The sequence below is a fragment of the Siphateles boraxobius genome, unplaced genomic scaffold, assembly GCF_051911475.1.
Source record: "Siphateles boraxobius isolate OS27281-9 unplaced genomic scaffold, OSU_SipBor_1 25, whole genome shotgun sequence".
Lineage (NCBI taxonomy): Eukaryota > Metazoa > Chordata > Actinopteri > Cypriniformes > Leuciscidae > Siphateles > Siphateles boraxobius.
In genome coordinates this window covers 3,115,138-3,137,403 of record NW_027508866.1, presented here as the reverse complement: position 1 = coordinate 3,137,403, position 22,266 = coordinate 3,115,138, and the positions used below count along the sequence as shown (strand labels likewise).

The 22,266-nt window shown below is 45.8% G+C and overlaps 15 non-coding genes across 15 annotated transcripts; 9 read left to right on the top strand and 6 right to left on the bottom strand.

Annotated features, from left to right (window-relative positions):
• Positions 1–1,150: 1,150 nt before the first annotated feature.
• trnar-ccg (transfer RNA arginine (anticodon CCG)) lies at positions 1,151–1,223 on the bottom strand. Its single transcript has one exon. It is a non-coding gene; the product is annotated as a tRNA-Arg (tRNA).
• A 160-nt stretch (positions 1,224–1,383) lies between these two features.
• Positions 1,384–1,455, top strand: trnap-ugg (transfer RNA proline (anticodon UGG)). Its single transcript has one exon. It is a non-coding gene; the product is annotated as a tRNA-Pro (tRNA).
• A 1,266-nt stretch (positions 1,456–2,721) lies between these two features.
• trnar-ccg (transfer RNA arginine (anticodon CCG)) lies at positions 2,722–2,794 on the bottom strand. Its single transcript has one exon. It is a non-coding gene; the product is annotated as a tRNA-Arg (tRNA).
• Positions 2,795–2,954: 160 nt separating this feature from the next.
• On the top strand, positions 2,955–3,026 carry trnap-ugg (transfer RNA proline (anticodon UGG)). Its single transcript has one exon. It is a non-coding gene; the product is annotated as a tRNA-Pro (tRNA).
• A 1,571-nt stretch (positions 3,027–4,597) lies between these two features.
• On the top strand, positions 4,598–4,669 carry trnap-cgg (transfer RNA proline (anticodon CGG)). The gene has a single exon. It is a non-coding gene; the product is annotated as a tRNA-Pro (tRNA).
• Positions 4,670–6,131: 1,462 nt separating this feature from the next.
• On the bottom strand, positions 6,132–6,204 carry trnap-cgg (transfer RNA proline (anticodon CGG)). Its single transcript has one exon. It is a non-coding gene; the product is annotated as a tRNA-Pro (tRNA).
• A 160-nt stretch (positions 6,205–6,364) lies between these two features.
• trnap-ugg (transfer RNA proline (anticodon UGG)) lies at positions 6,365–6,436 on the top strand. Its single transcript has one exon. It is a non-coding gene; the product is annotated as a tRNA-Pro (tRNA).
• Positions 6,437–8,001: 1,565 nt separating this feature from the next.
• On the bottom strand, positions 8,002–8,074 carry trnar-ccg (transfer RNA arginine (anticodon CCG)). Its single transcript has one exon. It is a non-coding gene; the product is annotated as a tRNA-Arg (tRNA).
• A 160-nt stretch (positions 8,075–8,234) lies between these two features.
• On the top strand, positions 8,235–8,306 carry trnap-ugg (transfer RNA proline (anticodon UGG)). The gene has a single exon. It is a non-coding gene; the product is annotated as a tRNA-Pro (tRNA).
• Positions 8,307–10,177: 1,871 nt separating this feature from the next.
• Positions 10,178–10,249, top strand: trnap-cgg (transfer RNA proline (anticodon CGG)). Its single transcript has one exon. It is a non-coding gene; the product is annotated as a tRNA-Pro (tRNA).
• Positions 10,250–11,709: 1,460 nt separating this feature from the next.
• Positions 11,710–11,782, bottom strand: trnap-cgg (transfer RNA proline (anticodon CGG)). Its single transcript has one exon. It is a non-coding gene; the product is annotated as a tRNA-Pro (tRNA).
• A 160-nt stretch (positions 11,783–11,942) lies between these two features.
• Positions 11,943–12,014, top strand: trnap-ugg (transfer RNA proline (anticodon UGG)). The gene has a single exon. It is a non-coding gene; the product is annotated as a tRNA-Pro (tRNA).
• A 1,801-nt stretch (positions 12,015–13,815) lies between these two features.
• On the top strand, positions 13,816–13,887 carry trnap-ugg (transfer RNA proline (anticodon UGG)). Its single transcript has one exon. It is a non-coding gene; the product is annotated as a tRNA-Pro (tRNA).
• Positions 13,888–17,623: 3,736 nt separating this feature from the next.
• trnap-ugg (transfer RNA proline (anticodon UGG)) lies at positions 17,624–17,695 on the top strand. Its single transcript has one exon. It is a non-coding gene; the product is annotated as a tRNA-Pro (tRNA).
• A 2,773-nt stretch (positions 17,696–20,468) lies between these two features.
• Positions 20,469–20,541, bottom strand: trnar-ccg (transfer RNA arginine (anticodon CCG)). Its single transcript has one exon. It is a non-coding gene; the product is annotated as a tRNA-Arg (tRNA).
• Positions 20,542–22,266: the final 1,725 nt, after the last annotated feature.

Here is a 22,266-nt window from a genome sequence, read left to right as displayed (position 1 = left end):
GCAATTGCATGTGATACCACAGGATTTTTTTTTTTCTTTTTTTAAGCTGGGTGATAAAACAAATTGTGCTCTTCTTGGTGTATGAAAGGCATTGTTTTCCCTTAGAAGTTGACAGAGAAGAAAGCTCATTCTGACGGAGAAGAAAGCTCATTCAGAAGCTCAAGCCCGCTTGAATGAGTCAGTCAGAAACTAGACTTGCTGAAGTTCTCTCTGGAGCTGAGACTCAGTGAGTTGCCCAAAAATCACCCGAAGGGCAATCTGATTATGGAGGAGTTAGCCATGTTGTCCTCCCCACCTCTCAGCCCTTGCCAAAGCATTTACTTTTCTTTATCAACAACTTCATAGTCTGGCCATTTACTGCAACCCACATAGTACTTGACGTCACGTTCTGCAGCATCAGAGGCTGATGCTTTGGCAAAATTGAACTTTTTTCGCAGGTCTGTAGATGCTGTAGTGGGATTCAAAGCATTTTAAATCGCTCTTAACTGAATTACCGTGGCTCTTTTGCAGAAACGCTAAACACGGGTATACTTGTTGTTCTGTGGAGTTTCTTTGAATAACTTTTCATTGACTTTTTGCAGCATCGGCTTAGAGCAAGCGCAACAAGCACGCCCTAGTAACAGCCTCCCTAGGTGGGAGGCTGATGCCTTTTAGTTCAAAGTCAAGCCTACGGCATAGCCTATATGCGGCTGTTTACATTTAGAGCCCGCCATTTCTGTTCCATGTGTTGTTCTCCAATTACACAGCCATTTTGGTTATATGGACAAAACAAACGTATCAATGATGTTTTTCGATGACTAGATTAATTTAAAGTTCATGACTCTTTCCCACCTGTTTTGTGTGTAGTCTGCCTCTCTGCTTTCGTACGCAAAGCCTTCGTCGTAGGTCCAGTGCAAAAGCAAGAAGTGGCCTTTTCCCCTTAGGCCACTGGGCCTCTTGCGCACAGTGCTTTGTGTAATTTCAGCCTGAAAGGGCACATGCACGGGCAGGCAAGAATGATTCACTGACAGTCTGACGCACACGAAAACCCCACCACAGCTATCCGAAGTTTGTCCGTTCTATGCTAACTCAGATCTTGCGGTCATTATTGCTTTGATCAAACCATCCTTGAATTTGTCGAACATCCAACTTAAATATAGCCCATTAAAGACGACCCAGGTGGGACTTGAACCCACAATCTCCAGCTCCGGAGGCTGATGCCTTATCCATTAGGCCACTGGGCCTTGTCTGGAGTTCTTTTTCCTTTGATCAGTAATTTGGCTTCAAGGGGTTTCTAACGCTCAAACAGCTACACTTTCGTATCTCGACGCCAGGTCGTGTTCCGTCTTTGAGATGGGCTTCACTGAATTTGTGGCGCCCTCCCGAAAGATTTAATGTAAAAGAGGCTCGTTGGTCTAGGGGTATGATTCTCGCTTTGGGTGCGAGAGGTCCCGGGTTCAAATCCCGGACGAGCCCGGGGATTTCAGACCAAGCAGCTAGAGCAACAAGGTTGGATCCTTCCTTTTGCAGCACTGAGCCAAACTCAAAACTGTCATGTTTTTGAAACCCTTACTACTGCTTGTGTTCATCTGTACTACAACATAGCCAAGATTCAGCCAGATGACAAGCGCTTATTTCCTTGCACAGAACGCAAGTCTTTGCTCTTCTTGGTGTATGAAAGGCATTGTTTTCCCTTAGAAGTTGACAGAGTAGAAAGCTCATTCTGACGGAGAAGAAAGCTCATTCAGAAGCTCAAGCCCGCTTGAATGAGTCAGTCAGAAACTAGACTTGCTGAAGTTCTCTCTGGAGCTGAGACTCAGTGAGTTGCCCAAAAATCACCCGAAGGGCAATCTGATTATGGAGGAGTTAGCCATGTTGTCCTCCCCACCTCTCAGCCCTTGCCAAAGCATTTACTTTTCTTTATCAACAACTTCATAGTCTGGCCATTTACTGCAACCCACATAGTACTTGACGTCACGTTCTGCAGCATCAGAGGCTGATGCTTTGGCAAAATTGAACTTTTTTCGCAGGTCTGTAGATGCTGTAGTGGGATTCAAAGCATTTTAAATCGCTCTTAACTGAATTACCGTGGCTCTTTTGCAGAAACGCTAAACACGGGTATACTTGTTGTTCTGTGGAGTTTCTTTGAATAACTTTTCATTTACTTTTTGCAGCATCGGCTTAGAGCAAGCGCAACAAGCACGCCCTAGTAACAGCCTCCCTAGGTGGGAGGCTGATGCCTTTTAGTTCAAAGTCAAGCCTACGGCATAGCCTATATGCGGCTGTTTACATTTAGAGCCCGCCATTTCTGTTCCATGTGTTTTTCTCCAATTACACAGCCATTTTGGTTATATGGACAAAACAAACGTATCAATGATGTTTTTCGATGACTAGATTAATTTAAAGTTCATGACTCTTTCCCACCTGTTTTGTGTGTAGTCTGCCTCTCTGCTTTCGTACGCAAAGCCTTCGTCGTAGGTCCAGTGCAAAAGCAAGAAGTGGCCTTTTCCCCTTAGGCCACTGGGCCTCTTGCGCACAGTGCTTTGTGTAATTTCAGCCTGAAAGGGCACATGCACGAGCAGGCAAGAATGATTCACTGACAGTCTGACGCACACAAAACCCCACCACAGCTATCCGAAGTTTGTCCGTTCTATGCTAACTCAGATCTTGCGGTCATTATTGCTTTGAACAAACCATCCTTGAATTTGTCGAACATCCAACTTAAATATAGCCCATTAAAGACGACCCAGGTGGGACTTGAACCCACAATCTCCAGCTCCGGAGGCTGATGCCTTATCCATTAGGCCACTGGGCCTTGTCTGGAGTTCTTTTTCCTTTGATCAGTAATTTGGCTTCAAGGGGTTTCTAACGCTCAAACAGCTACACTTTCGTATCTCGACGCCAGGTCGTGTTCCGTCTTTGAGATGGGCTTCACTGAATTTGTGGCGCCCTCCCGAAAGATTTAATGTAAAAGAGGCTCGTTGGTCTAGGGGTATGATTCTCGCTTTGGGTGCGAGAGGTCCCGGGTTCAAATCCCGGACGAGCCCGGGGATTTCAGACCAAGCAGCTAGAGCAACAAGGTTGGATCCTTCCTTTTGCAGCACTGAGCCAAACTCAAAACTGTCATGTTTTTGAAACCCTTACTACTGCTTGTGTTCATCTGTACTACAACATAGCCAAGATTCAGCCAGATGACAAGCGCTTATTTCCTTGCACAGAACGCAAGTCTTTGCTCTTCTTGGTGTATGAAAGGCATTGTTTTCCCTTAGAAGTTGACAGAGAAGAAAGCTCATTCTGACGGAGAAGAAAGCTCATTCAGAAGCTCAAGCCCGCTTGAATGAGTCAGTCAGAAACTAGACTTGCTGAAGTTCTCTCTGGAGCTGAGACTCAGTGAGTTGCCCAAAAATCACCCGAAGGGCAATCTGATTATGGAGGAGTTAGCCATGTTGTCCTCCCCACCTCTCAGCCCTTGCCAAAGCATTTACTTTTCTTTATCAACAACTTCATAGTCTGGCCATTTACTGCAACCCACATAGTACTTGACGTCACGTTCTGCAGCATCAGAGGCTGATGCTTTGGCAAAATTGAACTTTTTTCGCAGGTCTGTAGATGCTGTAGTGGGATTCAAAGCATTTTAAATCGCTCTTAACTGAATTACCGTGGCTCTTTTGCAGAAACGCTAAACACGGGTATACTTGTTGTTCTGTGGAGTTTCTTTGAATAACTTTTCATTGACTTTTTGCAGCATCGGCTTAGAGCAAGCGCAACAAGCACGCCCTAGTAACAGCCTCCCTAGGTGGGAGGCTGATGCCTTTTAGTTCAAAGTCAAGCCTACGGCATAGCCTATATGCGGCTGTTTACATTTAGAGCCCGCCATTTCTGTTCCATGTGTTTTTCTCCAATTACACAGCCATTTTGGTTATATGGACAAAACAAACGTATCAATGATGTTTTTCGATGACTAGATTAATTTAAAGTTCATGACTCTTTCCCACCTGTTTTGTGTGTAGTCTGCCTCTCTGCTTTCGTACGCAAAGCCTTCGTCGTAGGTCCAGTGCAAAAGCAAGAAGTGGCCTTTTCCCCTTAGGCCACTGGGCCTCTTGCGCACAGTGCTTTGTGTAATTTCAGCCTGAAAGGGCACATGCACGGGCAGGCAAGAATGATTCACTGACAGTCTGACGCACACAAAAACCCCACCACAGCTATCAGAAGTTTGTCCGTTCTATGCTAACTCAGATCTTGCGGTCATTATTGCTTTGAACAAACCATCCTTGAATTTGTCGAACATCCAACTTAAATATAGCCCATTAAAGACGACCCAGGTGGGACTTGAACCCACAATCTCCAGCTCCGGAGGCTGATGCCTTATCCATTAGGCCTTACTACTATAAGCTTACTACTGCTTGTGTTCATCTGTACTACAACATAGCCAAGATTCAGCCAGATGACAAGCGCTTATTTCCTTGCACAGAACGAACTCAGAATCGCTGCCTGCCAGGGAGTGTGGCTCCCTAACGACAAACGCTTTCTATTAAAACTAGTGCCTTCCCATTCTGTAAGAGGCCAGCATTCAGTGACTCTACAACTGTACGCAAGTAGCCGAATCTATTGTCAGTCAGGCTCGTTGGTCTCGGGGTATGATTCTCGCTTCGGGTGCGAGAGGTCCCGGGTTCAAATCCCGGACGAGCCCAGCAGTCTCAGAACAAGCAGCCAGTCAGATGACAAGCGTTTATTTCCTGCACAGAATGTACTCTGAATCGCTGCCTGCCAGAGAGTACGGCTCCCTAACGACAAACGCTCTTATTAAAACTAGTCCCTGCTCATTCTGTTTGAGGCCAGCGTTCGGTGACTGTACAAGTGTACGCAAGTAGCCCCATCCAGCGTCAGGCAGGCTCGTTGGTCTAGTGGTATGATTCTCGCTTCGGGTGCTAGAGATCCCGGCTTCAAATCCCGGGCGAGCCCTCTCACCTTTAGTATGAGTTCAAGGGTTCTCTGACTCTGTATGCAATTGCATGTGATACCACAGGATTTTTTTTTTTCTTTTTTTAAGCTGGGTGATAAAACAAATTTTGCTCTTCTTGGTGTATGAAAGGCATTGTTTTCCCTTAGAAGTTGACAGAGAAGAAAGCTCATTCTGACGGAGAAGAAAGCTCATTCAGAAGCTCAAGCCCGCTTGAATGAGTCAGTCAGAAACTAGACTTGCTGAAGTTCTCTCTGGAGCTGAGACTCAGTGAGTTGCCCAAAAATCACCCGAAGGGCAATCTGATTATGGAGGAGTTAGCCATGTTGTCCTCCCCACCTCTCAGCCCCCGCCAAAGCATTTACTTTTCTTTATCAACAACTTCATAGTCTGGCCATTTACTGCAACCCACATAGTACTTGACGTCACGTTCTGCAGCATCAGAGGCTGATGCTTTGGCAAAATTGAACTTTTTTCGCAGGTCTGTAGATGCTGTAGTGGGATTCAAAGCATTTTAAATCGCTCTTAACTGAATTACCGTGGCTCTTTTGCAGAAACGCTAAGCACGGGTATACTTGTTGTTCTGTGGAGTTTCTTTGAACAACTTTTCATTGACTTTTTGCAGCATCGGCTTAGAGCAAGCGCAACAAGCACGCCCTAGTAACAGCCTCCCTAGGTGGGAGGCTGATGCCTTTTAGTTCAAAGTCAAGCCTACGGCATAGCCTATATGCGGCTGTTTACATTTAGAGCCCGCCATTTCTGTTCCATGTGTTTTTCTCCAATTACACAGCCATTTTGGTTATATGGACAAAACAAACGTATCAATGATGTTTTTCGATGACTAGATTAATTTAAAGTTCATGACTCTTTCCCACCTGTTTTGTGTGTAGTCTGCCTCTCTGCTTTCGTACGCAAAGCCTTCGTCCTAGGTCCAGTGCAAAAGCAAGAAGTGGCCTTTTCCCCTTAGGCCACTGGGCCTCTTGCGCACAGTGCTTTGTGTAATTTCAGCCTGAAAGGGCACATGCACGGGCAGGCAAGAATGATTCACTGACAGTCTGACGCACACAAAACCCCACCACAGCTATCCGAAGTTTGTCCGTTCTATGCTAACTCAGATCTTGCGGTTATTATTGCTTTGAACAAACCATCCTTGAAATTGTCGAACATCCAACTTAAATATAGCCCATTAAAGCAACCCAGGTGGGACTTGAACTCACAATCTCCAGCTCCCGAGGCTGATGCCTTATCCATTAGGCCACTGGGCCTTGTCTGGAGTTCTTTTTCCTTTGATCAGTAATTTGGCTTCAAAGGGTTTCTAACGCTCAAACAGCTACACTTTCGTATCTCGACGCCGGGTCGTGTTCCGTCTTTGAGATGGGCTTCACTGAATTTGTGGCGCCCTCCCGAAAGAGTTAATGTAAAAGAGGCTCGTTGGTCTAGGGGTATGATTCTCGCTTTGGGTGCGAGAGGTCCCGGGTTCAAATCCCGGACGAGCCCGGGGATTTCAGACCAAGCAGCTTGAGCAACAAGGTTGGATCCTTCCTTTTGCAGCACTGAGCCAAACTCAAAACTGTCATGTTTTTGAAACCCTTACTACTGCTTGTGTTCATCTGTACTACAACACAGTCAGATGACAAGCGTTTATTTCCTGCACAGAATGTACTCTGAATCGCTGCCTGCCAGAGAGTACGGCTCCCTAACGACAAACGCTCTTATTAAAACTAGTCCCTGCTCATTCTGTTTGAGGCCAGCGTTCGGTGACTGTACAAGTGTACGCAAGTAGCCCCATCCAGCGTCAGGCAGGCTCGTTGGTCTAGTGGTATGATTCTCGCTTCGGGTGCTAGAGATCCCGGCTTCAAATCCCGGGCGAGCCCTCTCACCTTTAGTATGAGTTCAAGGGTTCTCTGACTCTGTATGCAATTGCATGTGATACCACAGGATTTTTTTTTCTTTTTTTAAGCTGGGTGATAAAACAAATTGTGCTCTTCTTGGTGTATGAAAGGCATTGTTTTCCCTTAGAAGTTGACAGAGAAGAAAGCTCATTCTGACGGAGAAGAAAGCTCATTCAGAAGCTCAAGCCCGCTTGAATGAGTCAGTCAGAAACTAGACTTGCTGAAGTTCTCTCTGGAGCTGAGACTCAGTGAGTTGCCCAAAAATCACCCGAAGGGCAATCTGATTATGGAGGAATTAGCCATGTTGTCCTCCCCACCTCTCAGCCCCCGCCAAAGCATTTACTTTTCTTTATCAACAACTTCATAGTCTGGCCATTTACTGCAACCCACATAGTACTTGACGTCACGTTCTGCAGCATCAGAGGCTGATGCTTTGGCAAAATTTAACTTTTTTCGCAGGTCTGTAGATGCTGTAGTGGGATTCAAAGCATTTTAAATCGCTCTTAACTGAATTACCGTGGCTCTTTTGCAGAAACGCTAAGCACGGGTATACTTGTTGTTCTGTGGAGTTTCTTTGAACAACTTTTCATTGACTTTTTGCAGCATCGGCTTAGAGCAAGCGCAACAAGCACGCCCTAGTAACAGCCTCCCTAGGTGGGAGGCTGATGCCTTTTAGTTCAAAGTCAAGCCTACGGCATAGCCTATATGCGGCTGTTTACATTTACAGCCCGCCATTTCTGTTCCATGTGTTTTTCTCCAATTACACAGCCATTTTGGTTATATGGACAAAACAAACGTATCAATGATGTTTTTCGATGACTAGATTAATTTAAAGTTCATGACTCTTTCCCACCTGTTTTGTGTGTAGTCTGCCTCTCTGCTTTCGTACGCAAAGCCTTCGTCGTAGGTCCAGTGCAAAAGCAAGAAGTGGCCTTTTCCCCTTAGGCCACTGGGCCTCTTGCGCACAGTGCTTTGTGTAATTTCAGCCTGAAAGGGCACATGCACGGGCAGGCAAGAATGATTCACTGACAGTCTGACGCACACAAAACCCCACCACAGCTATCCGAAAATTGTCCGTTCTATGCTAACTCAGATCTTGCGGTCATTATTGCTTTGAACAAACCATCCTTGAATTTGTCAAACATCCAACTTAAATATAGCCCATTAAAGCAACCCAGGTGGGACTTGAACTCACAATCTCCAGCTCCGGAGGCTGATGCCTTATCCATTAGGCCACTGGGCCTTGTCTGGAGTTCTTTTTCCTTTGATCACTAATTTGGCTTCAAGGGGTTTCTAACGCTCAAACAGCTACACTTTCGTATCTCGATGCCGGGTCGTGTTCCGTCTTTAAGATGGGCTTCACTGAATTTGTGGCGCCCTCCCGAAAGACTTAATGTAAAAGAGGCTCGTTGGTCTAGGGGTATGATTCTCGCTTTGGGTGCGAGAGGTCCAGGGTTCAAATCCCGGACGAGCCCGGGGATTTCAGACCAAGCAGCTAGAGCAACAAGGTTGGATCCTCCCTTTTGCAGCACTGAGCCAAACTCAAAACTGTCATGTTTTTGAAACCCTTACTACTGCTTGTGTTCATCTGTACTACAACACAGTCAGATGACAAGCGTTTATTTCCTGCACAGAATGTACTCTGAATCGCTGCCTGCCAGAGAGTACGGCTCCCTAACGACAAACGCTCTTATTAAAACTAGTCCCTGCTCATTCTGTTTGAGGCCAGCGTTCGGTGACTGTACAAGTGTACGCAAGTAGCCCCATCCAGCGTCAGGCAGGCTCGTTGGTCTAGTGGTATGATTCTCGCTTCGGGGTGCTAGAGATCCCGGCTTCAAATCCCGGACGAGCCCTCTCACCTTTAGTATGAGTTCAAGGGTTCTCTGACTCTGTATGCAATTGCATGTGATACCACAGGATTTTTTTTTCTTTTTTTAAGCTGGGTGATAAAACAAATTGTGCTCTTCTTGGTGTATGAAAGGCATTGTTTTCCCTTAGAAGTTGACAGAGAAGAAAGCTCATTCTGACGGAGAAGAAAGCTCATTCAGAAGCTCAAGCCCGCTTGAATGAGTCAGTCAGAAACTAGACTTGCTGAAGTTCTCTCTGGAGCTGAGACTCAGTGAGTTGCCCAAAAATCACCCGAAGGGCAATCTGATTATGGAGGAGTTAGCCATGTTGTCCTCCCCACCTCTCAGCCCCCGCCAAAGCATTTACTTTTCTTTATCAACAACTTCATAGTCTGGCCATTTACTGCAACCCACATAGTACTTGACGTCACGTTCTGCAGCATCAGAGGCTGATGCTTTGGCAAAATTGAACTTTTTTCGCAGGTCTGTAGATGCTGTAGTGGGATTCAAAGCATTTTAAATCGCTCTTAACTGAATTATCGTGGCTCTTTTGCAGAAACGCTAAGCACGGGTATACTTGTTGTTCTGTGGAGTTTCTTTGAACAACTTTTCATTGACTTTTTGCAGCATCGGCTTAGAGCAAGCGCAACAAGCACGCCCTAGTAACAGCCTCCCTAGGTGGGAGGCTGATGCCTTTTAGTTCAAAGTCAAGCCTACGGCATAGCCTATATGCGGCTGTTTACATTTAGAGCCCGCCATTTCTGTTCCATGTGTTTTTCTCCAATTACACAGCCATTTTGGTTATATGGACAAAACAAACGTATCAATGATGTTTTTCGATGACTAGATTAATTTAAAGTTCATGACTCTTTCCCACCTGTTTTGTGTGTAGTCTGCCTCTCTGCTTTCGTACGCAAAGCCGTCGTCGTAGGTCCAGTGCAAAAGCAAGAAGTGGCCTTTTCCCCTTAGGCCACTGGGCCTCTTGCGCACAGTGCTTTGTGTAATTTCAGCCTGAAAGGGCACATGCACGGGCAGGCAAGAATGATTCACTGACAGTCTGACGCACACAAAACCCCACCACAGCTATCCGAAGTTTGTCCGTTCTATGCTAACTCAGATCTTGCGGTCATTATTGCTTTGAACAAACCATCCTTGAATTTGTCGAACATCCAACTTAAATATAGCCCATTAAAGACGACCCAGGTGGGACTTGAACCCACAATCTCCAGCTCCGGAGGCTGATGCCTTATCCATTAGGCCTTACTACTATAAGCTTACTACTGCTTGTGTTCATCTGTACTACAACATAGCCAAGATTCAGCCAGATGACAAGCGCTTATTTCCTTGCACAGAACGAACTCAGAATCGCTGCCTGCCAGGGAGTGTGGCTCCCTAACGACAAACGCTTTCTATTAAAACTAGTGCCTTCCCATTCTGTAAGAGGCCAGCATTCAGTGACTCTACAACTGTACGCAAGTAGCCGAATCTATTGTCAGTCAGGCTCGTTGGTCTAGGGGTATGATTCTCGCTTCGGGTGCGAGAGGTCCCGGGTTCAAATCCCGGACGAGCCCAGCAGTTTCAGAACAAGCAGCCAGTCAGATGACAAGCGTTTATTTCCTGCACAGAATGTACTCTGAATCGCTGCCTGCCAGAGAGTACGGCTCCCTAACGACAAACGCTCTTATTAAAACTAGTCCCTGCTCATTCTGTTTGAGGCCAGCGTTCGGTGACTGTACAAGTGTACGCAAGTAGCCCCATCCAGCGTCAGGCAGGATCGTTGGTCTAGTGGTATGATTCTCGCTTCGGGTGCTAGAGATCCCGGCTTCAAATCCTGGACGAGCCCTCTCACCTTCAGTATGAGTTCAAGGGTTCTCTGACTCTGTATGCAATTGCATGTGATACCACAGGATTTTTTTTTCTTTTTTTAAGCTGGGTGATAAAACAAATTGTGCTCTTCTTGGTGTATGAAAGGCATTGTTTTCCCTTAGAAGTTGACAGAGAAGAAAGCTCATTCTGACGGAGAAGAAAGCTCATTCAGAAGCTCAAGCCCGCTTGAATGAGTCAGTCAGAAACTAGACTTGCTGAAGTTCTCTCTGGAGCTGAGACTCAGTGAGTTGCCCAAAAATCACCCGAAGGGCAATCTGATTATGGAGGAGTTAGCCATGTTGTCCTCCCCACCTCTCAGCCCCCGCCAAAGCATTTACTTTTCTTTATCAACAACTTCATAGTCTGGCCATTTACTGCAACCCACATAGTACTTGACGTCACGTTCTGCAGCATCAGAGGCTGATGCTTTGGCAAAATTGAACTTTTTTCGCAGGTCTGTAGATGCTGTAGTGGGATTCAAAGCATTTTAAATAGCTCTTAACTGAATTACCGTGGCTCTTTTGCAGAAACGCTAAGCACGGGTATACTTGTTGTTCTGTGGAGTTTCTTTGAACAACTTTTCATTGACTTTTTGCAGCATCGGCTTAGAGCAAGCGCAACAAGCACGCCCTAGTAACAGCCTCCCTAGGTGGAGGGCTGATGCCTTTTAGTTCAAAGTCAAGCCTACGGCATAGCCTATATGCGGCTGTTTACATTTAGAGCCCGCCATTTCTGTTCCATGTGTTTTTCTCCAATTACACAGCCATTTTGGTTATATGGACAAAACAAACGTATCAATGATGTTTTTCGATGACTAGATTAATTTAAAGTTCATGACTCTTTCCCACCTGTTTTGTGTGTAGTCTGCCTCTCTGCTTTCGTACGCAAAGCCTTCGTCGTAGGTCCAGTGCAAAAGCAAGAAGTGGCCTTTTCCCCTTAGGCCACTGGGCCTCTTGCGCACAGTGCTTTGTGTAATTTCAGCCTGAAAGGGCACATGCACGGGCAGGCAAGAATGATTCACTGACAGTCTGACGCACACAAAACCCCACCACAGCTATCCGAAGTTTGTCCGTTCTATGCTAACTCAGATTTTGCGGTCATTATTGCTTTGAACAAACCATCCTTGAATTTGTCGAACATCCAACTTAAATATAGCCCATTAAAGCAACCCAGGTGGGACTTGAACTCACAATCTCCAGCTCCCGAGGCTGATGCCTTATCCATTAGGCCACTGGGCCTTGTCTGGAGTTCTTTTTCCTTTGATCAGTAATTTGGCTTCAAAGGGTTTCTAACGCTCAAACAGCTACACTTTCGTATCTCGACGCCGGGTCGTGTTCCGTCTTTGAGATGGGCTTCACTGAATTTGTGGCGCCCTCCCGAAAGACTTAATGTAAAAGAGGCTCGTTGGTCTAGGGGTATGATTCTCGCTTTGGGTGCGAGAGGTCCCGGGTTCAAATCCCGGACGAACCCGGGGATTTCAGACCAAGCAGCTAGAGCAACAAGGTTGGATCCTCCCTTTTGCAGCACTGAGCCAAACTCAAAACTGTCATGTTTTTGAAACCCTTACTACTGCTTGTGTTCATCTGTACTACAACACAGTCAGATGACAAGCGTTTATTTCCTGCACAGAATGTACTCTGAATCGCTGCCTGCCAGAGAGTACGGCTCCCTAACGACAAACGCTCTTATTAAAACTAGTCCCTGCTCATTCTGTTTGAGGCCAGCGTTCAGTGACTGTACAAGTGTACGCAAGTAGCCCCATCCAGCGTCAGGCAGGCTCGTTGGTCTAGTGGTATGATTCTCGCTTCGGGTGCTAGAGATCCCGGTTTCAAATCCCGGGCGAGCCCTCTCACCTTTAGTATGAGTTCAAGGGTTCTCTGACTCTGTATGCAATTGCATGTGATACCACAGGATTTTTTTTTTCTTTTTTTAAGCTGGGTGATAAAACAAATTGTGCTCTTCTTGGTGTATGAAAGGCATTGTTTTCCCTTAGAAGTTGACAGAGAAGAAAGCTCATTCTGACGGAGAAGAAAGCTCATTCAGAAGCTCAAGCCCGCTTGAATGAGTCAGTCAGAAACTAGACTTGCTGAAGTTCTCTCTGGAGCTGAGACTCAGTGAGTTGCCCAAAAATCACCCGAAGGGCAATCTGATTATGGAGGAGTTAGCCATGTTGTCCTCCCCACCTCTCAGCCCCCGCCAAAGCATTTACTTTTCTTTATCAACAACTTCATAGTCTGGCCATTTACTGCAACCCACATAGTACTTGACGTCACGTTCTGCAGCATCAGAGGCTGATGCTTTGGCAAAATTGAACTTTTTTCGCAGGTCTGTAGATGCTGTAGTGGGATTCAAAGCATTTTAAATCGCTCTTAACTGAATTACCGTGCCTCTTTTGCAGAAACGCTAAGCACGGGTATACTTGTTGTTCTGTGGAGTTTCTTTGAACAACTTTTCATTGACTTTTTGCAGCATCGGCTTAGAGCAAGCGCAACAAGCACGCCCTAGTAACAGCCTCCCTAGGTGGGAGGCTGATGCCTTTTAGTTCAAAGTCAAGCCTACGGCATAGCCTATATGCGGCTGTTTACATTTAGAGCCCGCCATTTCTGTTCCATGTGTTTTTCTCCAATTACACAGCCATTTTGGTTATATGGACAAAACAAACGTATCAATGATGTTTTTCGATGACTAGATTAATTTAAAGTTCATGACTCTTTCCCACCTGTTTTGTGTGTAGTCTGCCTCTCTGCTTTCGTACGCAAAGCCTTCGTCGTAGGTCCAGTGCAAAAGCAAGAAGTGGCCTTTTCCCCTTAGGCCACTGGGACTCTTGCGCACAGTGCTTTGTGTAATTTCAGCCTGAAAGGGCACATGCACGGGCAGGCAAGAATGATTCACTGACAGTCTGACGCACACAAAACCCCACCACAGCTATCCGAAGTTTGTCCGTTCTATGCTAACTCAGATCTTGCGGTCATTATTGCTTTGAACAAACCATCCTTGAATTTGTCGAACATCCAAATTAAAAATATAGCCCATTAAAGCAACCCAGGTTGGACTTGAACTCACAATCTCCAGCTCCCGAGGCTGATGCCTTATCCATTAGGCCACTGGGCCTTGTCTGGAGTTCTTTTTCCTTTGATCAGTAATTTGGCTTCAAAGGGTTTCTAACGCTCAAACAGCTACACTTTCGTATCTCGACGCCGGGTCGTGTTCCGTCTTTGAGATGGGCTTCACTGAATTTGTGGCGCCCTCCCGAAAGAGTTAATGTAAAAGAGGCTCGTTGGTCTAGGGGTATGATTCTCGCTTTGGGTGCGAGAGGTCCCGGGTTCAAATCCCGGACGAGCCCGGGGATTTCAGACCAAGCAGCTTGAGCAACAAGGTTGGATCCTTCCTTTTGCAGCACTGAGCCAAACTCAAAACTGTCATGTTTTTGAAACCCTTACTACTGCTTGTGTTCATCTGTACTACAACACAGTCAGATGACAAGCGTTTATTTCCTGCACAGAATGTACTCTGAATCGCTGCCTGCCAGAGAGTACGGCTCCCTAACGACAAACGCTCTTATTAAAACTAGTCCCTGCTCATTCTGTTTGAGGCCAGCGTTCAGTGACTGTACAAGTGTACGCAAGTAGCCCCATCCAGCGTCAGGCAGGCTCGTTGGTCTAGTGGTATGATTCTCGCTTCGGGTGCTAGAGATCCCGGCTTCAAATCCCGGACGAGCCCTCTCACCTTTAGTATGAGTTCAAGGGTTCTCTGACTCTGTATGCAATTGCATGTGATACCACAGGATTTTTTTTTCTTTTTTTAAGCTGGGTGATAAAACAAATTGTGCTCTTCTTGGTGTATGAAAGGCATTGTTTTCCCTTAGAAGTTGACAGAGAAGAAAGCTCATTCTGACGGAGAAGAAAGCTCATTCAGAAGCTCAAGCCCGCTTGAATGAGTCAGTCAGAAACTAGACTTGCTGAAGTTCTCTCTGGAGCTGAGACTCAGTGAGTTGCCCAAAAATCACCCGAAGGGCAATCTGATTATGGAGGAGTTAGCCATGTTGCCCTCCCCACCTCTCAGCCCCCGCCAAAGCATTTACTTTTCTTTATCAACAACTTCATAGTCTGGCCATTTACTGCAACCCACATAGTACTTGACGTCACGTTCTGCAGCATCAGAGGCTGATGCTTTGGAAAAATTGAACTTTTTTCGCAGGTCTGTAGATGCTGTAGTGGGATTCAAAGCATTTTAAATCGCTCTTAACTGAATTACCGTGGCTCTTTTGCAGAAACGCTAAGCACGGGTATACTTGTTGTTCTGTGGAGTTTCTTTGAACAACTTTTCATTGACTTTTTGCAGCATCGGCTTAGAGCAAGCGCAACAAGCACGCCCTAGTAACAGCCTCCCTAGGTGGGAGGCTGATGCCTTTTAGTTCAAAGTCAAGCCTACGGCATAGCCTATATGCAGCTTTTTACATTTAGAGCCCGCCATTTCTGTTCCATGTATTTTTCTCCAATTACACAGCCATTTTGGTTATATGGACAAAACAAACGTATCAATGATGTTTTTCGATGACTATATTAATTTAAAGTTCATGACTCTTTCCCACCTGTTTTGTGTGTAGTCTGCCTCTTTGCTTTCGTACGCAAAGCCTTCGTCGTAGGTCCAGTGCAAAAGCAAGAAGTGGCTTTTTCCCGGACAAGCGCTTATTTCCTTGCACAGAACGAACTCAGAATCGCTGCCTGCCAGGGAGTGTGGCTCCCTAACGACAAACGCTTTCTATTAAAACTAGTGCCTTCCCATTCTGTAAGAGGCCAGCATTCAGTGACTCTACAAGTGTACGCAAGTAGCCGAATCTATTGTCAGTCAGGCTCGTTGGTCTAGGGGTATGATTCTCGCTTCGGCTGCTAGAGATCCCGGCTTCAAATCCCGGACGAGCCCTCTCACCTTTAGTATGAGATCAAGGGTTCTCTGACTCTGTATGCAATTGCATGTGATACCACAGGATTTTTTTTTCTTTTTTTAAGCTGGGTGATAAAACAAATTGTGCTCTTCTTGGTGTATGAAAGGCATTGTTTTCCCTTAGAAGTTGACAGAGAAGAAAGCTCATTCTGACGGAGAAGAAAGCTCATTCAGAAGCTCAAGCCCGCTTGAATGAGTCAGTCAAAAACTAGACTTGCTGAAGTTCTCTCTGGAGCTGAGACTCAGTGAGTTGCCCAAAAATCACCCGAAGGGCAATCTGATTATGGAGGAGTTAGCCATGTTGCCCTCCCCACCTCTCAGCCCCCGCCAAAGCATTTACTTTTCTTTATCAACAACTTCATAGTCTGGCCATTTACTGCAACCCACATAGTACTTGACGTCACGTTCTGCAGCATCAGAGGCTGATGCTTTGGCAAAATTGAACTTTTTTCGCAGGTCTGTAGATGCTGTAGTGGGATTCAAAGCATTTTAAATCGCTCTTAACTGAATTACCGTGGCTCTTTTGCAGAAACGCTAAGCACGGGTATACTTGTTGTTCTGTGGAGTTTCTTTGAACAACTTTTCATTGACTTTTTGCAGCATCGGCTTAGAGCAAGCGCAACAAGCACGCCCTAGTAACAGCCTCCCTAGGTGGGAGGCTGATGCCTTTTAGTTCAAAGTCAAGCCTACGGCATAGCCTATATGCAGCTGTTTACATTTAGAGCCCGCCATTTCTGTTCCATGTATTTTTCTCCAATTACACAGCCATTTTGGTTATATGGACAAAACAAACGTATCAATGATGTTTTTCGATGACTAGATTAATTTAAAGTTCATGACTCTTTCCCACCTGTTTTGTGTGTAGTCTGCCTCTTTGCTTTCGTACGCAAAGCCTTCGTCGTAGGTCCAGTGCAAAAGCAAGAAGTGGCTTTTTCCCGGACAAGCGCTTATTTCCTTGCACAGAACGAACTCAGAATCGCTGCCTGCCAGGGAGTGTGGCTCCCTAACGACAAACGCTTTCTATTAAAACTAGTGCCTTCCCATTCTGTAAGAGGCCAGCATTCAGTGACTCTACAAGTGTACGCAAGTAGCCGAATCTATTGTCAGTCAGGCTCGTTTGTCTAGGGGTATGATTCTCGCTTCGGCTGCTAGAGATCCCGGCTTCAAATCCCGGACGAGCCCTCTCACCTTTAGTATGAGATCAAGGGTTCTCTGACTCTGTATGCAATTGCATGTGATACCACAGGATTTTTTTTTCTTTTTTTAAGCTGGGTGATAAAACAAATTGTGCTCTTCTTGGTGTATGAAAGGCATTGTTTTCCCTTAGAAGTTGACAGAGAAGAAAGCTCATTCTGACGGAGAAGAAAGCTCATTCAGAAGCTCAAGCCCGCTTGAATGAGTCAGTCAAAAACTAGACTTGCTGAAGTTCTCTCTGGAGCTGAGACTCAGTGAGTTGCCCAAAAATCACCCGAAGGGCAATCTGATTATGGAGGAGTTAGCCATGTTGTCCTCCCCACCTCTCAGCCCCCGCCAAAGCATTTACTTTTCTTTATCAACAACTTCATAGTCTGGCCATTTACTGCAACCCACATAGTACTTGACGTCACGTTCTGCAGCATCAGAGGCTGATGCTTTGGCAAAATTGCAAAAGCAAGAAGTGGCCTTTTCCCCTTAGGCCACTGGGCCTCTTGCGCACAGTGCTTTGTGTAATTTAAGCCGGAAAGGGCACATGCACGGGCAGGCAAGAATGATTCACTGACAGTCTGACGCACACAAAACCCCGCCACAGCTATCCGAAGTTTGTCCGTTCTATGCTAACTCAGATCTTGCGGTCATTATTGCTTTGAACAAACCATCCTTGAATTTGTCGAACATCCAACTTAAATATAGCCCATTAAAGACGACCCAGGTGGGACTTGAACTCACAGTTATCCAGCTCCGGAGGCTGATGCCTTATCCATTAGGCCACTGGGCCTTGTCTGGAGATCTTTTTCCTTTGATCAGTAATTTGGCTTCAAGGGGTTTCTAACGCTTAAACAACTACACTTTCGTATCTCGACTCCAGGTTGTGTTCCGTCTTTGAGATGGGCTTCACTGAATTTGTGGCGCCCTCCCGAAAGACTTAATGTAAAAGAGGCTCGTTGGTCTAGGGGTATGATTCTCGCTTTGGGTGCGAGAGGTCCCGGGTTCAAATCCCGGATGAGCCCGGGGATTTCAGACCAAGCAGCGAGAGCAACAAGGTTGGATCCTTCCTTTTGCAGCACTAAGCCAAACTCAAAATTGTCATGTTTTTGAAACCCTTACTACTGCTTGTGTTCATCTGTACTACAACATAGCCAAGATTCAGCCAGATGACAAGCGCTTATTTCATTGCACAGAACGAACTCAGAATCGCTGCCTGCCAGGGAGTGTGGCTCCCTAACGACAAACGCTTTCTATTAAAACTAGTGCCTTCCCATTCTGTAAGAGGCCAGCATTCAGTGACTCTACAAGTGTACGCAAGTAGCCGAATCTATTGTCAGTCAGGCTCGTTGGTCTAGGGGTATGATTCTCGCTTCGGCTGCTAGAGATCCCGGCTTCAAATCCCGGACGAGCCCTCTCACCTTTAGTATGAGATCAAGGGTTCTCTGACTCTGTATGCAATTGCATGTGATACCACAGGATTTTTTTTTCTTTTTTTAAGCTGGGTGATAAAACAAATTGTGCTCTTCTTGGTGTATGAAAGGCATTGTTTTCCCTTAGAAGTTGACAGAGAAGAAAGCTCATTCTGACGGAGAAGAAAGCTCATTCAGAAGCTCAAGCCCGCTTGAATGAGTCAGTCAAAAACTAGACTTGCTGAAGTTCTCTCTGGAGCTGAGACTCAGTGAGTTGCCCAAAAATCACCCGAAGGGCAATCTGATTATGGAGGAGTTAGCCATGTTGCCCTCCCCACCTCTCAGCCCCCGCCAAAGCATTTACTTTTCTTTATCAACAACTTCATAGTCTGTCCATTTACTGCAACCCACATAGTACTTGACGTCACGTTCTGCAGCATCAGAGGCTGATGCTTTGGCAAAATTGAACTTTTTTCGCAGGTCTGTAGATGCTGTAGTGGGATTCAAAGCATTTTAAATCGCTCTTAACTGAATTACCGTGGCTCTTTTGCAGAAACGCTAAGCACGGGTATACTTGTTGTTCTGTGGAGTTTCTTTGAACAACTTTTCATTGACTTTTTGCAGCATCGGCTTAGAGCAAGCGCAACAAGCACGCCCTAGTAACAGCCTCCCTAGGTGGGAGGCTGATGCCTTTTAGTTCAAAGTCAAGCCTACGGCATAGCCTATATGCAGCTGTTTACATTTAGAGCCCGCCATTTCTGTTCCATGTATTTTTCTCCAATTACACAGCCATTTTGGTTATATGGACAAAACAAACGTATCAATGATGTTTTTCGATGACTAGATTAATTTAAAGTTCATGACTCTTTCCCACCTGTTTTGTGTGTAGTCTGCCTCTTTGCTTTCGTACGCAAAGCCTTCGTCGTAGGTCCAGTGCAAAAGCAAGAAGTGGCTTTTTCCCGGACAAGCGCTTATTTCCTTGCACAGAACGAACTCAGAATCGCTGCCTGCCAGGGAGTGTGGCTCCCTAACGACAAACGCTTTCTATTAAAACTAGTGCCTTCCCATTCTGTAAGAGGCCAGCATTCAGTGACTCTACAAGTGTACGCAAGTAGCCGAATCTATTGTCAGTCAGGCTCGTTTGTCTAGGGGTATGATTCTCGCTTCGGCTGCTAGAGATCCCGGCTTCAAATCCCGGACGAGCCCTCTCACCTTTAGTATGAGATCAAGGGTTCTCTGACTCTGTATGCAATTGCATGTGATACCACAGGATTTTTTTTTCTTTTTTTAAGCTGGGTGATAAAACAAATTGTGCTCTTCTTGGTGTATGAAAGGCATTGTTTTCCCTTAGAAGTTGACAGAGAAGAAAGCTCATTCTGACGGAGAAGAAAGCTCATTCAGAAGCTCAAGCCCGCTTGAATGAGTCAGTCAAAAACTAGACTTGCTGAAGTTCTCTCTGGAGCTGAGACTCAGTGAGTTGCCCAAAAATCACCCGAAGGGCAATCTGATTATGGAGGAGTTAGCCATGTTGTCCTCCCCACCTCTCAGCCCCCGCCAAAGCATTTACTTTTCTTTATCAACAACTTCATAGTCTGGCCATTTACTGCAACCCACATAGTACTTGACGTCACGTTCTGCAGCATCAGAGGCTGATGCTTTGGCAAAATTGCAAAAGCAAGAAGTGGCCTTTTCCCCTTAGGCCACTGGGCCTCTTGCGCACAGTGCTTTGTGTAATTTAAGCCGGAAAGGGCACATGCACGGGCAGGCAAGAATGATTCACTGACAGTCTGACGCACACAAAACCCCGCCACAGCTATCCGAAGTTTGTCCGTTCTATGCTAACTCAGATCTTGCGGTCATTATTGCTTTGAACAAACCATCCTTGAATTTGTCGAACATCCAACTTAAATATAGCCCATTAAAGACGACCCAGGTGGGACTTGAACTCACAGTTATCCAGCTCCGGAGGCTGATGCCTTATCCATTAGGCCACTGGGCCTTGTCTGGAGATCTTTTTCCTTTGATCAGTAATTTGGCTTCAAGGGGTTTCTAACGCTCAAACAGCTACACTTTCGTATCTCGACGCCAGGTCGTGTTCCGTCTTTGAGATGGGCTTCACTAAATTTGTGCCGCCCTCCTGAAAGACTTAATGTAAAAGAGGCTTGTTGGTCTAGGGGTATGATTCTCGCTTTGGGTGCGAGAGGTCGCGGGTTCAAATCCCAGACGAGCCCGGGGATTTCAGATCAGTCTGACGCACACAAAACCCCGCCACAGCTATCCGAAGTTTGTCCGTTCTATGCTAACTCAGATCTTGCGGTCATTATTGCTTTGAACAAACCATCCTTGAATTTGTCGAACATCCAACTTAAATATAGCCCATTAAAGACGACCCAGGTGGGACTTGAACTCACAATATCCAGCTCCGGAGGCTGATGCCTTATCCATTAGGCCACTGGGCCTTGTCTGGAGTTCTTTTTCCTTTGATCAGTAATTTGGCTTCAAAGGGTTTCTAACGCTCAAACAGCTACACTTTCGTATCACTGAGCCAAACTCAAAACTGTCATGTTTTTGAAACCCTTACTACTGCTTGTGTTCATCTGTACTACAACACAGTCAGATGACAAGCGTTTATTTCCTGCACAGAATGTACTCTGAATCGCTGCCTGCCAGAGAGTACGGCTCCCTAACGACAAACGCTCTTATTAAAACTAGTCCCTGCTCATTCTGTTTGAGGCCAGCGTTCAGTGACTGTACAAGTGTACGCAAGTAGCCCCATCCAGCGTCAGGCAGGCTCGTTGGTCTAGTGGTATGATTCTCGCTTCGGGTGCTAGAGATCCCGGCTTCAAATCCCGGGCGAGCCCTCTCACCTTTAGTATGAGTTCAAGGGTTCTCTGACTCTGTATGCAATTGCATGTGATACCACAGGATTTTTTTTTCTTTTTTTAAGCTGGGTGATAAAACAAATTGTGCTCTTCTTGGTGTATGAAAGGCATTGTTTTCCCTTAGAAGTTGACAGAGAAGAAAGCTCATTCTGACGGAGAAGAAAGCTCATTCAGAAGCTCAAGCCCGCTTGAATGAGTCAGTCAGAAACTAGACTTGCTGAAGTTCTCTCTGGAGCTGAGACTCAGTGAGTTGCCCAAAAATCACCCGAAGGGCAATCTGATTATGGAGGAGTTAGCCATGTTGTCCTCCCCACCTCTCAGCCCCCGCCAAAGCATTTACTTTTCTTTATCAACAACTTCATAGTCTGGCCATTTACTGCAACCCACATAGTACTTGACGTCACGTTCTGCAGCATCAGAGGCTGATGCTTTGGCAAAATTGAACTTTTTTCGCAGGTCTGTAGATGCTGTAGTGGGATTCAAAGCATTTTAAATCGCTCTTAACTGAATTACCGTGGCTCTTTTGCAGAAACGCTAAGCACGGGTATACTTGTTGTTCTGTGGAGTTTCTTTGAACAACTTTTCATTGACTTTTTGCAGCATCGGCTTAGAGCAAGCGCAACAAGCACGCCCTAGTAACAGCCTCCCTAGGTGGGAGGCTGATGCCTTTTAGTTCAAAGTCAAGCCTACGGCATAGCCTATATGCGGCTGTTTACATTTAGAGCCCGCCATTTCTGTTCCATGTGTTTTTCTCCAATTACACAGCCATTTTGGTTATATGGACAAAACAAACGTATCAATGATGTTTTTCGATGACTAGATTAATTTAAAGTTCATGACTCTTTCCCACCTGTTTTGTGTGTAGTCTGCCTCTCTGCTTTCGTACGCAAAGCCTTCGTCGTAGGTCCAGTGCAAAAGCAAGAAGTGGCCTTTTCCCCTTAGGCCACTGGGACTCTTGCGCACAGTGCTTTGTGTAATTTCAGCCTGAAAGGGCACATGCACGGGCAGGCAAGAATGATTCACTGACAGTCTGACGCACACAAAACCCCACCACAGCTATCCGAAGTTTGTCCGTTCTATGCTAACTCAGATCTTGCGGTCATTATTGCTTTGAACAAACCATCCTTGAATTTGTCGAACATCCAACTTAAATATAGCCCATTAAAGACGACCCAGGTGGGACTTGAACTCACAATCTCCAGCTCCGGAGGCTGATGCCTTATCCATTAGGCCTTACTACTATAAGCTTACTACTGCTTGTGTTCATCTGTACTACAACATAGCCAAGATTCAGCCAGATGA